Source organism: Dromaius novaehollandiae, chromosome Z, assembly GCF_036370855.1.
Source record: "Dromaius novaehollandiae isolate bDroNov1 chromosome Z, bDroNov1.hap1, whole genome shotgun sequence".
NCBI lineage: Eukaryota > Metazoa > Chordata > Aves > Casuariiformes > Dromaiidae > Dromaius > Dromaius novaehollandiae.
The window spans coordinates 12,208,894-12,223,146 of record NC_088132.1 but is presented as its reverse complement, the minus strand read 5'-3'; the positions used below and the strand labels follow the sequence as shown (position 1 = coordinate 12,223,146).

General features: G+C 40.3%; 1 protein-coding gene across 7 annotated transcripts in view; it reads right to left on the bottom strand.

Annotated features, from left to right (window-relative positions):
• ZNF462 (zinc finger protein 462) overlaps window positions 1-14,253 on the bottom strand; it is a 90,429-nt gene that overhangs the window by 71,559 nt on the left and 4,617 nt on the right. Inside the window, exon 2 of one of the 7 annotated variants that reach the window (XM_026098275.2) lies at window positions 1,547-1,585. The exons of the other annotated variants lie outside the window; for them this stretch is intronic. The gene's annotated coding sequence lies outside the window, so the exon portion shown is untranslated. The remainder of the gene's footprint in view (window positions 1-1,546; window positions 1,586-14,253) is intronic. 7 annotated transcript variants of the gene reach the window in all.

Here is a 14,253-nt window from a genome sequence, read left to right as displayed (position 1 = left end):
CCAAGTACACCTTTCTGTTTTCTATGTCATAGTCAAACTCCCCAAAAGAGATTAATCTTGGTCCCAAGACCGACAGATCTGATTCTGTGTCCTGCTACAATGTCACTTGCATATCTCATTTCAAAGGAAACTGGTTATGTGTGAATACCTCCTGACCGTAAGGAACCTAACTCTTAGCAATTTCCAGTCCCAATGACCATGCAAAAAGGTAACATACAGAGATCTAACCAGCTATGATACTGCCATGACTTCTATACTTTTCCCTTTAAAGGATTAATTTCCCAGTTGAAATCCCCTTTGAGCCTGAAATTCAAGTATTACAGCTCCTTCTCCTGCTCCATCACTTCCTACACTTCCTCAGCCTCATTATTCCTTTAAAATAGGAGTTTAGTACTGAAATTCCACTTGGGCTAATTTGGCTATGACAACTGGAGCAAGAGAACTAGAAAAATACTCCCAAATAGAAGAAGATTCTGACTATCCCCATAATTTGATCAACTCAGCTCTCCACATGTTAAAATCCCATCATAAACACAACTTAGAGGTATCCCAGAATATAAAGATGAGTTATTCAGGGGAGAGAGGGATAGACAAAAGAAAAAAAAAATCTCTGAATTTCCTCATGTACAAGAGAAGTCTTAAATCACTTTTTACTAGCAGGTCAGCATTAATTGGATTTCTACACCCACTGAGCTTCCTTCAACACAGGCTTGGTCCCATATTGCAGCCTGGAACATTTCGTCAGCTTCCTAATAACAGTTAAGATTTTCTAGGCAAGCTACAGAAGAGAAAGTACTTGTTCAATACCAGTAGTCCATTGCCACACTTTCCTATTACAAGCTTGTCAGCATGCCAACACAGAGAACTTCCAGAACTCCTGCTTGCTGTCTTCCCACAGAACACAAAGCAGCATATTCCCTCAGAAGCACTATTCAACCTCCCTTTCTTGTCTATGAGTCTGCATCTTTGAGACAATGGATAAGAGGAGGCGGACCACTTCCTCCATTCATTTGCTCAGCCTGCTGAAGCGTCAGATCTGTCTGATGTTGCAGCAGTAGCATTATCCTTTGTTCTGATCAGGTTGCACAAATAGATGTGCTTGTGTCAGTCCCCAGAGCAGAGATTCTTTTCGTGACCAGTATGATTACAGCTCACACAACACATTGTGTCCTACTGCAAATGTTTTGGTTCTCTCCCCCGCCTTCCCCCAGTTCAGGAGTTCTCCCACAAATATACAACTCAGTTATGTGCTGAGGAAGGAAGAAGGGGAAACTGTGTAAAACCCGGTCATGACTTGTATCCTAACCAAATCAGACATAATTTTCATTTGTCCCAGAGCTGTAAGAGGCACTTGAAGGGCCTCGAGTCAAGGACCTCTAGGTACAAAATGATTATGACTCCCAAGACACCCGACAAGTTCTCTGCAGGATACATCCCCCCCAGTGGTGATCAGCAACAGCTGCCTTTACAGACCCCAACAGCTCACTTCTTCTCACAGCTACAAAATTGACTGGCCCAGCAGCCCCCAATGCTGTCTGTGACATACCTTTGCCCAGAACTCACACCTGGATTGCCTGCAAGCCATCTGCAACCGAAGAGACACAGGTTAGCCACTGCCAGGTCATATGAATATTCAAAGCAGTAAGTTCAGTTTCCCACACTGAGAGCAGAATAATAAATGATATACGGTCATGAGCTCTCAAAAGGTTACAAAGGATGGCTTTTAATTTTCCCTTCCCTTCTCGTACCATAATGCACACTTACTTTTGAAACAATTGTTATCACACATCCTCCTTTTTCCTAGGGCAGAAAATCATATTAAGAAAGACAGAAAACACAGCCTATAGGTTCTTCAGAACTTCAGTCTGTCACAAAGTACTCATTCATGTTGGACGTTGAAATTTATCTACTACCTCCAAATTTCTTGTATTATGCCTAAGTGTAAGTATGCATCCTGTATCATGTCTGATGCCCGGTAAAAGACTGAATCCCCACTTCTGGCTTCTAGCCAGGCTTTAAACAGAAAAAGATTTGCTAATCCATGGTTTGCAATGGAAAAAAAGCTACCACGGGGGGGGGGGGGGGGGGGGAGGAATTGTCCTGCCTTTAACCAAATCTAATCTAATCTTTCCTCACAGCTATAGTATCACTCCGAGTACCGCACTCTCTAATGTTAGCTTCACACATAGAGCACAAAGAATTACTGATACAAACCTTTTGTACAAAGCCAGGCTGAAAAAATACATAAATGGATCTGATTAACGCTCCTGAGTTTGCAATCAGAATCAATACAGTTCCATGAAGATACTGCCATTTTTTGAAACTAAAATACCCTCCAAAATGCAACAGCATTACATGATTTCTGTTTCATAAAGGCTTTGACTTTCCTGCTATTATCCCAGTCTTGCTTTAGCACATATTTTATATTAGAACGCGTTCCAGGAAGCATATGGCAATAGAACTAGGTCAACCATTAACCAAATAACAGGAAGCTGCTCTGCAGAGCACACCCTTCAAAGCTAGCTTAATGAGCTAGCTCTTCAGAATGTGTCCTTCACTAAGGTTGAAACTAACCATTCCACGGGATTTTCTTTAAAGCCACAAGGTCACCCGAGTTAGGCAGCTTCTGGACACGACAGATTGAGAACAGCCAACCTCATCCCTAAAGCAGCTAGGTCAGATGCTAGGAGATGAAGAACACTCCACAAACACGCATGGCTCAGTGAACATCAGGAATCAGTTCCAGTGATTTCTTCACCTTAACAGTGAAGACAACCCATCCCATCACTAATCCATTCCAACAATTTCAGCAGAGAACACAGGAATCTGCCTTTGTACAGTTTGTGGGGTGGGACACCATCACCAGATAAAGTGATACCATCTGCCTGCCTCTTTCCATACTTCCCTTTCAGAGAAGGGCAAATTATTTCCCAGATGAAAGTCCACTCCAAACACTTGTCATGTTTGCAAAAAATGACTGTTATTAAGGCTTGCAAGTCAGTGTCTGATTAAAATCTTCATATTCTGTTTTTTCCCTTGATCTTGTTGAGATACATATGGAATTTAGCATGATCTGTTAGAGAATAAAAATCAACACCATTGTTGGTATCTTCATTTGTTCCATATTAGTCGTATCTCTTATTTCCACTAAATACTACATTCCACATCTTTAAAGAACCACAGGACCCCAGGTTTGAAAGGTAAGTTGCTGGGCTTCTGAAAAGCATCAGTTGCCAAGGAACAAAATCCTTGAGTAACACCAAGGTTAGACAAAGTTCTGATTTTTACTATACTGTTAAAAAGCAGTAGAGATGGCCTCATTAAATTGTTTCCAAATAAATTAATAATACAAAACTTGCCAACACTCTACTTAAATTCTGCATGCAACAGTCACTGATATCCATCACAACTGTTGCAATAACATGATAATTCAAGAGCTGTGTACCAGAAAGCAGCATCAACTTCTCAAATTCAAAATAAGTCACCATCAAGCTATGTGACTACAACCAAATCTTGAAGTTGAACATATAAGGATATTAACATCAGTCTTCTGATGCTCTCAGAAAAATGGATATGGACTCTTATCTCTTTACATCATAGTCTTTCTTTGGGTAATATTTCTATACAAACCAAGCATTCAGAGATTTTGAAGTCACTGTTTTATTTACGCAAACATAGCTAAAAAAAAACAAAAATTCCCTCTACACTACCATTTTCACTGTCAGTAGTAGATCTATATCTCTCTACCATTTCTAATAGGAAAGTGTGCTGTGACCATACGTAAGTCAAGAGTTTCTCAAGGAGTTCATATGGCCATCACTCAGGAAGATATCCACTGCCAAATATGACTGGGGCAAAAACAGAACAAAAGCGAACAAAACAAAGAACCCATGTCCAACAGACATTCTCCTACCAGGATCTCCAAAACCAAAAACTTCCCTATCACCTGATACTTATGAGCTGGGAACTTGTGTCCCTCCTTCTGGTGCTAGATCCTGCTGGCCTCTCAGACAGTAATTCCAGTTTCTAATTATCAGACACAGGAAATGATGAGGCATCCATGATGACAGAGAAAACTCTGTGTGTGTGTGATCATATGTCCTTGCAGATTGCTTTGTATCTCAAGCGACAGCTCCTTGCTGAAACAGGCTAACTCAGTGGAAGGCTGCCAAGCCTGCTGTGGTGAGATTATCATCTTAGTAGTTATTTATAATAAACTATCTTCAGCAAGTAGTACCTTTTTCGGTATGAAAAAGTCAAGGACAATGTATTTTCTTTGCTATGTAGAGATGTTCTAGACAAAATCTAGAGGCATTATTCGTTTACATATGAAGAAACACTTCTGATGAAAGTTCTCCAATGTGCTCTAGAAACTGTCTAACACCACTAGAAAAATCACTGAGCTACCAGTACTGGAAAATAAAACCTGTAAGGGAAATTATATAGACAGACACAACAGAACAACCATACCTTATTTTAAAAAAGTCTCTTGATTTGACTGCATCCATGATACTTCTGATGCTGAAACAGCTACCAGAACATGGAGTTGCCTAAGAAAAAGTTCTGCCCTGGGAGATCGTGTTCAAGTTTCACATAATTCTTCAGTGCCATTTCTTTGCAAGTACCCTATGCAGAAGTGCTAGACTTCCATAGCTTTAACCAAAAGATCTCTTGAATGGGGCCAATGGAGCAAGCAGGACTTTGTAGGGATGAAGTTACTGCAGAAGAGAACAAACAGTCTTCACAGACAAGCCATGTTTCACATGCGTCCCCTCCTCCCATCACCAAACTGCGACTGGGAAAACATACCTGTGGGTTGACTACTCCCACACTCCCACCCCAGCTCTTAAGAACATATGAAGAAAGTCATACCTTTGCAAGGCTACCACAGAACAGGATCTAAGACAAGGATTCATTCAAGGGCAGCTGTAATATTATTCTTTGAAAATCCTGCTGAACAGGCAACAGAAATCCTGAGAGCTCTGATTATGAAGCACAGCTCTGCTATGCCCCTCACTGAGTAAGCTCTAGTTTTCTAGAGCTTCCCTGATGGCAGCTACAGGAAGATGTCTCCAAATGTTTAAAAAAAAAAAAAAAAAAAAAAAAGGCAACACAGAAAAAGACCGAAGACTGGGCTGACAGAAATCAAATCACTGGATTTTTAAGATTCAAGAGTCCACAGAATATCTGGCAAGATTATTTAGGAATTCTTTTTCTGCAGATTTAGACAGTCATGCACTGTTGGATTTGGCTCTTAAAGTAATGGTACCATGGTAATTTGTCACTAGCTTTAACCAAATAGGAAAAAGAAATTAGAAGTAACAGGACATTCCTGCTAAGAAGAAAGCAGAAACAATTGCAATATTTTTCTACAGCTTCTTAATAATTACAGAATTGCAAAGTCTATGCAATATCACTTGCAGTATTTCCTATCTTTCTTCATTTTGCAGCTGCAGTACAATGTTCTCACATGGTTACAGCTTTTGAGCAAACTGTCTCTGCACTAAAGCCAGAAGGATCTACAGCAAAACTTCATCTGAAGCTCAGGACTTTCACATGACTGAACTCTTCTCTTTCTCCAGACCTGCCTAGCCCTTCAGCCTCCCCCCAGCCCTTTTCATAATCCATCAGACATGCTTTTGGAGTGCACTTCACTTGTTTAAAAAAACAAACAGGTTCAAAAGGAGAAAGAAATGAAACCCTGCTGGGCTGAAGTTTTCAGATGACAAAGCAGAAGGTAATCATTTAATACCAAGTATGAAAGCAACATAAAAGGACAAGATGCAGAGGGGAAAAATCTATTTAGGCTTCCTGCACTGGCATGAAATGGCTGCTTTCCTTCTTACTGCCAGCTCCCATGCTTCATGTTGACATTACACATCCTGTACTGTAGATCCACCCCCATGCTGATGCTTGCCCAACAGAATTATCTCCTGCGTCACAGCAGTGGTAACAGAACTGCTGGCTCTGCAGATCTGAAAGCACCATTTCAATGCTTAATACACACAGCAACTGGACACTTTACCAGATATTCTGGGTTGGTTTGTGGCACTCTCAACACTGCATTACTCGGCCTAACCTTCTGTTAACCAGATGGTCTGTCCTTCCCTTGGGACCAAATCATTAAACTTTATTTTATTAAATTCTATCAAAATGCAGGGACAGTTTACAGCACTTGTGTCTGGTTTATCTCCAACAGGGTTGCTAAGATGAAAATGACCTAAAAATAACTGGAAATGCTGCTTCACACCAACAGAGAACAAGATCTTTTGGAGTAAATATTTAAATGATCTGCCAGATGAAGTACCATAGCAGTATGAACCACATGGATAGCAACTTGTATTATGTACACACATGCAAATGTACACACTCCTCTCATTGTAGAAGGGCCTAGACTGCATGTTCCCTGATCCAAAGCAGCTCCGTCTTGAACAGGCAATTACCTCATTAACATCTATTACCATTCAAAGGAACGTCTTCATGGAAAAAAACATATCAAAAGCTGTGGATTCCAAAAACACCACAGTTAGTAAGGGGGCTCCAAAATGCATGAACATCATCTGCAGGCAGCCAAGCAATGTGAATGTTCTCATCAGAACACTCCCAAACCCATATGAAATCATACATGAAGAACACGCCAGCATTAACTGAAGTCTAGCTTAAGTATTTATCACATGCATGCTCCCCCTGCCACAATACAAAGAGTGAGAATGAAAAAAGGAGCACATGAATGGAAGTGAAAGAATTATCCAGTGCATTAGCACTTGTTGGCTCTTGCAGATGAACTACAGCCATGCCCTCACATGCAACCACAAATGAATATCTCATGTATGTAGGTGGCAGGTGTTGAAGGTGAGGACATCTTCTATTTAAGATGCCATTTCCAAATGCCTCCCTGAAAACTCCAGAAGAATCAGTCCATGTAGTTAAGGATTTGATCTTCAAATGTTTACTCACAGGAGTAGCTGCAGTGAAATTCAAAATCAGATCATAGCAACTATACACATGAATAAGCTTTTGCAGGGTAAGGGCTTTAGCCCCATCTTCTATCATCTGCCAAACGTGCTACAGTAACAAGAGAATGCAATGGTAGCTGAGGTCTGACCTATTAAAAAGCCTTTGTTAATGTTCTAACAGTGGCAGTGAGGATTTATTAAATAAATAAATAAAGCATACACGCCTGCACACAAAACAAACTCCCAGGAATGTAAGAAGAATCCTGTAAAAGTTGCAGTTCTACTGCCTTCCAAAGAAAATAGGAAGCCAATCCATATAAAATCTAACCATAATAAATCACTAAAATCTGTTCTTCATGGCTACCACTACAGTGCATTGCTTCCAAAGCAAGGCTGGATTCACTGTTCAGATTCCTGCGAGCATGCATTTGTCAGATGCAATCTTCTCAAACTAAAGCTCCCAGCCTCTGCAGGGCTGGGATCTCAAATGCGTTCAAACAGAACAGCACTCCCACTATCCAGTTCCCCCCTGTGACTAAGTTCTGGTGTGGAACGAGATCACAAATCATCCTCACACCATTTGGACAATTAAAAAAAGGAGCTCTTTGGTCACCCATTATTAAAATTGTTAGTTAGACATGAATAACCCTCCAATCTGGATGTCAACAGATCAGCAGGCACAGCATTCAGCCCATAAGCAGGCTGCTTATTTCACCTGTAAAGAGGATTAGAAGTCTTCAGCATATCAAGGAAACAAGTATAAGAATAGACCGTGTGGCATTTTAGCTCCATCTATCTTTAAAATTTCCCCAAAGAGTAGGATTTTTTTTATGTCCCATTTAAGTTACTACCTCATCGTCATATGACTGGCCTCCACTGCCATGACATACAAAACTTCAGTGTATGGTAACAGGCCCCCCAGAAAGTCATTCCACAATCTGAAACATCATCTACCCTTCAAACACACTAAAAATAGATTGCTCACCCCCTTGAGGTCTCAGCAGCCCATCTGATATTACAGTACAGTATTAGCAAACCTATGTAGACATGAATTCTTAAAATAAGTATCTTCAGAGATAAGATCACAACACCAGTAAGCAAATTATATTCCTCCACACGACTGAAGTTACATGGGTGAACCTCTGGAAGCACTGAAGAACCATGGAGGGCAATGAACATTTTGGGTTTTGCAACAGAACACCACACGCAACCTTTGGTCAACTGCCTGTCATCCTGCCAAGCAACTTCTGACTCAAAGCTTTTGGTCTGAAAGACGTTTTCTGAGCATGACCTCAGTAGTTTTAATGTGGTTCCTTCGGAGCCCAACATATTGAAGATTTTGTATTCTCCCCCACACACACTCATATCCCCAAGGTGGAAATAGAGCAGAGCATTTGTGGAGAGGGTGTGGACTGGAAAATTCATTGTAGTACATTATCACCTCTGTAATCTGATCATTTAAAAATAATTCAGGTTTACTCATTTATTCATGCAGCTGGTAGACCCAAATATATTGACTCACTCCTTCAGGAGCTTGAGTGAGTAATACAATTATGCCCTTGGAGCCAGTAATTTCAGAAGATCTCACATGTGCCCAGATAACCTGGCAGGAGAAACCTGCAAGCTCTTGAGAAACAGCAGCTTCTTCTCAACCTAGCAGAGCAGGGCCCAGGAAACACACCAGGAGCCAGCACCTGAAGGGTTAAATACCCAACTCCAGCAAACCCTGAGCTGAGAGACATCATATACGCTGATTCACACAATGGCCTTCGGTCATATTTACCTCCTGAAGGCCTGATAAGGTCCTCCTCTCCCTTGGTCCTGGTGCTATCGCAGGCAGTGCTGTTTTACACCATACGCTTGATTGCAGACAAGAGAACTTGACCTCCATATGACCTAACACAGCTGAAAGCTGATATGCTTTCTCCCCACTGCCCTCCCCCACCAAAGATAAAAGGTCAGTTAGACCAAAAGGAACTGGTCCACATGGACTTCAGGTTACAGAGATCAACTTTGGGGATGCACTCCTGGCCAGGAACCCAAACCCTTTCTTGCAGGGCTGCAAGCTACAGCTATTTGAGAGGGCAGTAACAATTCAGCAGTCAGGAGCTAATTAACTAGACTGAGAGCTGTCTGGCTGCTCTCAATTTTCCATCAGCCATTTGTTAACATTTTTACACTTGTCAAGTTATTTAGCTGGGCATAATAGAAGCATGGTTTCAGAGCCCACCAGTGCGGGAGGTTCAATATCCTGTAGCCAAGCCACCCAGATTGTAGACAAGGAAGGGAAAAACTGAAAGGCAAGATAGGAGACCAATCAAGTAAGGAAAGAAATTATTCCTAATTTGTACATGTTGTCATTTATTTATTTTTCTGGCAGTGCCACTTGTCATACAACATAGAAGAAGATAGAATGACTCCTTATAGCCATTTCCTTCCTAGATTTTACTGCATTACCTAATAAACTGTATAGATACTTAGTATGTTTTCCATACTCACCACAGTCAACAGCATATCTGAAAACAAATGGTCAGTCTGAATGACCAAAGTGACATAGAAACCAGATATCACTAGTCCTAGATCTCCCCGTATTTGCAAACAACAGATGAGATCTGCCCCACTCTTACTGACCAGAACCACTCCACAAAGAAGGAGCTTCTTTTTTTCTTATCTATATATTCATTTGTTTCAACATACACAGCAACAGAATGCAGCACCAAGGTCTTAAGTCCTAGTACCCCTCTTAAATCCTATTTATGTCTATTCTACTGGGTGGAGGGATGGATGGTTTAAGGAATTCAAAAAATTAAGAGCAAGATTTCCAGAGCTGACCACTAATTCTTTGGTCTCTTTAGTGGTCAGAGACCCCTAAAACCCAGTTAGGAAGAGCCACATGCCCACGAATCCAGCAGAGTCTGACAGAACCTGAAGAATCTAAGTCTAAGTTAAAATAAACAAGTATTAAGGGGCCTCTCGAAGTTCTGGCCAGAAGCAATTTGCCTGAAACAGTAGAAGTTGTCTCTGGAAAAACAAGAGACAAACACTCATGCCTGATTCACAGCACACACCACAAGACCAGCACTCCTCCAAGCAGTCTCACAAGTTCAGCCTGGACTGGAGTGTCCACTTGGTTTAAAAAGAAAAAGAAAAAAGAAAAAAGAAAGAAAAAAAAAGAAAAAAAGTGGAAAGGAAAGGAAAGGAAAGGAAAGGAAAGGAAAGGAAAGGAAAGGAAAGGAAAGGAAAGGAAAGGAAAGGAAAGGAAAGGAAAGGAAAGGAAAGGAAAGGAAAGGAAAGGAAAGGAAAGGAAAGGAAAGGAGAGGAAAGGAGAGGAAAGGAGAGGAAAGGAGAGGAAAGGAAAGGAGGAAGGAGGAAGAAGTTGTCAACCAACCAACTCCTACATTAACCAAGTTCACTAATCACTTTAGAACTTCTGCCTAACCTGACATAGGAAATACGGAACTATCTGAGCTGCCAATTTAAAATCAAAAAGAAGAGGAAAGCAGAAAGGAAAAAATATTGTCTTTTTGGCATCATCATCATCAGACAGCCGAACTCTGACTTTCAGACTTCAGCGAGTCCTTTATTAATGATCCCTTTCCCAGCTAGACATTAAATTAAAGTCTTCAACCAGTCAACTAACTTTCAAGTCATTAGAAGGTAAATACATCACCCTACATGTCAAACTCATTCTTGACTCAAATCTTCCAGCACATAGTCTTCACTTATCCACCCTGTTTATTTGATAACTAAAGGAAAAAGTGAAAAAATAGGCTGCTGGAGCACACATTTTAGGTGTCACCTTCTCCCATTTCCCCCTTTCCTTTGCCAGCAATCAAAGATCTGGGGACAATGTGTGGTAAGGAAGTACTCCTGGGTCTCCTGAGATAAATAACTACTGTATTTTGAATCCATTTGCATGACAATTGACCAGTCCACTTTGCTGTGTATCAGCAGTATGAACCATCTTCTTCTCAGAACGAATATCCTATGATGCCTTCTTCCCACAATCACTGTCACTACTCTGAAGCAGCACTATCTGAACCTTAGGAACTACCAGCGGGAAGGAAGAGTTTGCTCATTCGGGCAGTGCAAAGAAGCCCCTATTGTCCTACAAGGCCACGGAAACAGTGACCACATGTACATCAGAAGATTCCATTTTTAGCATCTTTCAAAACAAAGTCTTCTCTTTCACATTATCATGAGCACACTGAATCCTCAGTCTTCCTATATCATTCTCTGTAATGTCTGCTTTGTTTTGTCTTGAAAAATCATTCTCCTGCCTCTCTACCCCACGCAATCGCTCTATTAGCAGCAAGTTTCCACTACACATAATTATGGCATGCCTTAGCCTACTTTTCTGTTTGCTGAATAGCTCTGCCTATTTTCTACTTGTGCTGATGCTACCATTTACTTTTCCTGACACTCTAATCCTTGTATCCTTTGAAGGCCTGACTTCCTCTACCATGACAGCAGCTGGGGTTCTCAGGCCCCTTTCCAGAGCTTTTTATTAGCAACAGTAATGCCATCACTCAACATCCTACTTCTTAATCTTCAGGTCAGCATAGAGGCTGTACCTGTAACAAGTGCTGCAGATACACTGCCCAGTGCTGCTGATCACCCATTACCTAAATGACTAGCAAGTTATTAATTGCATATTCCTGCCATTGAAAGAAGAAGGAAAAATTCAGGCACGCAATGCCGGCATCTAGCTTCTCCTCTCACGAAAGCATGAAATAACTCGCAAATTTTCTGCACAATCCTAATTAGACTGTTTTATCTTCTACCATGAAAAAACAAGCAATATGCTTTAACAACTGGATTCTTGATTTAACTGATTTAAAACTAAGAGGAGTAGCCCAGCGAATCAAGTGTTTTCCTCTAACTGTTTGTCCTCACCATGCTGGCCTTGCAGTGATTGCTACCCTGATAATCTCTCAGTAAGTCCTCCCTAATCACTCATGACATTGATGCTGTGCCTACAGCTCTTTATGCTGACATTATTAAATATGTATTCTTAAAAAGACTGAATTTGACTCTTCACTCAAGAATGATGATTGCATATCCTGAAATGTCTCATTTCCATCTTTAAATTTAAAGTACCAAATAAAATTATACTGACTGTTTTCCTTGAGGAACCTTGCTATCCCCTTCTCAAAAAACTGCTTTTAGCCTCAGCCAAAAACCTACTGTATATCACAAAAAATCCCCAAAGAGGTACAAAGGGGTCTTTAGATCAAGGGGAAACAAGAGGCACAGCATTATTGCTATAGGTGGGACTGATGCTCTGTTAACCCGGGTCTCAAAAATGACTACAAAGTGATCACAAGCACCAAAGGTGAAGAGAAGGTTCTTTCCCAAGCACTGCTTAAAGAAAAGTTTCTTCAAGTAGTGATTAGGCAAGCATTACACAAGCCTGCTGTTTCAAATATAATACACTAGCAATAAAGATTCCTCTTTTCCCATCTCCTAAGCCATCTTTCAAACCCCTTCAGAGCTGTGTTTGTACCGCAACATGTGGCACAGCTTCATAAAACTCAAGAGATGAGTGGCAGACTTTAGATCTTTGGTATTGTTTCCAAAGTTAAAGGGATAAAATGGAACAGAACCCAAAATAATCTCATGTGACTTTTTATTTACCCATGTGTTCAACTTCCCAAACACATGCAGAAAGCAGAAGAATACTTCCAAAACTCAGGACATAAATGAAGACTGAATTCTATCAAATCTAGTCCCCTCATTTGGAAACTTCTATTAAAGCCTTTTCACTACAACCAACAAGATAATTATCATAAGTTGAGCTATCTCCCTTCCTCCCCCCTTTTCTTCTTTCAGCACTGGCATACAAACCATGCTATTTTAACTTCTTTCCTGTTCTCCCAGTTCTTCTGGAACATTTTATTTTCAACAGTCAACTCATTTGGAGAAGTGCCATGCTGAAGTTCAACCGTTTACAATGTTAACTGTGTCTCTGCCAGCAGCTGAAGACTTGCATCACACCACCTTCTCCAGCACCTCTTTGATTAAAGAATTTGAGTTCCTCTCTCCAAGAGGTTAGAGGATATTTGAGCAGCCTTCATTCTTATCATACTCCTTCAAAATTACTCTCACTTGTTGAAGAGTGAGGTAGGAGTTCTCCTCATTCCGTGCACAATTAACACTTTGTAGACTCCTGTTCAAGTCCTATGGGCCCATAATATATTTTACTAAGCACCTGAAATATTTCCATTAAAAAAATATTTCACAGGGAGGTTGCTTGATTATTTAGCACTCTGGAAGGCAGGAACTGTTTAAAAAGACAGCAAGCATTTAGACTGATGAAGTTAAACATTCCTACTGGAGTCAGTATTTAGAAGTTCATACTTGATCATATCCTTTAAGTGTTTAGTAAATCATACAATTCTGCCACTAGCAGTAGACAGTTTTCATCTGGAACAAGTTCACAAAATACATTATTTCAGTTCAAAATAGAGAAACCTCCATGAAAAGAGCATTTATATCATTTCCTATTGCAATGCACTGGAAGTACAATAGAAAGTCAAGAGGAACAAAATAAGCAAAAAGACACAAAGACATTGGTATCCATAGACCTTTTCTGATCTATCAAAAGAGGATCTCCTTCCTCTACCAGTATCCTTCTTCAAGTCACTCTTTTCAGGATTTCAGTGGGAGTTTTTTTGGATAATTGCACATCTACACTTTTTGTCCTTAGGTTTGGTTAGTGATAGCTTCATAATAGAGCAAAAGTTAGTTAATGAATACTACATAGCTATTCAACAATTTCACAGATGTAAGTCCTTTTTCCACAGTCTTGTACTACAAAGCAGTGTTCTTCTGCTCAATTTGAGAAATTATCTGCAACAACATGCAGAGAAAGTGTTACAGCCAACTAGAGCAATCTCAATTTATATTGTAACTCTACACACGTTGTTTGTAAATAATCCAAAAACTATCTTAGGAAAAACTCATTTACACTTGTTTCTGGGAGTCTGAAATTTCAAGAGGTATCTTTAGGCTTTTGTGAAGTAACCTTCCTCAAACTGTAACTTGTTCTATTATAAGATGCTAGTTCTTCCCATTTCCTTTCTAAGGCTAAAATTAAATCTGTCCATTCCTTAGGGCCCAGAGTAACATCTGCCAGATGTCCAAACATCTACGTAGAACACAGTTCTCCTCCAGCACCTACCAACTCAATTTTTAATCACTCATGTCTTCATAAAAAAATCAATCCTCCTTTAAGTCAAAATCCACAAGACTATGAAATTTGGTTTTAACTTTACTGAATTAAAATGATCATCTT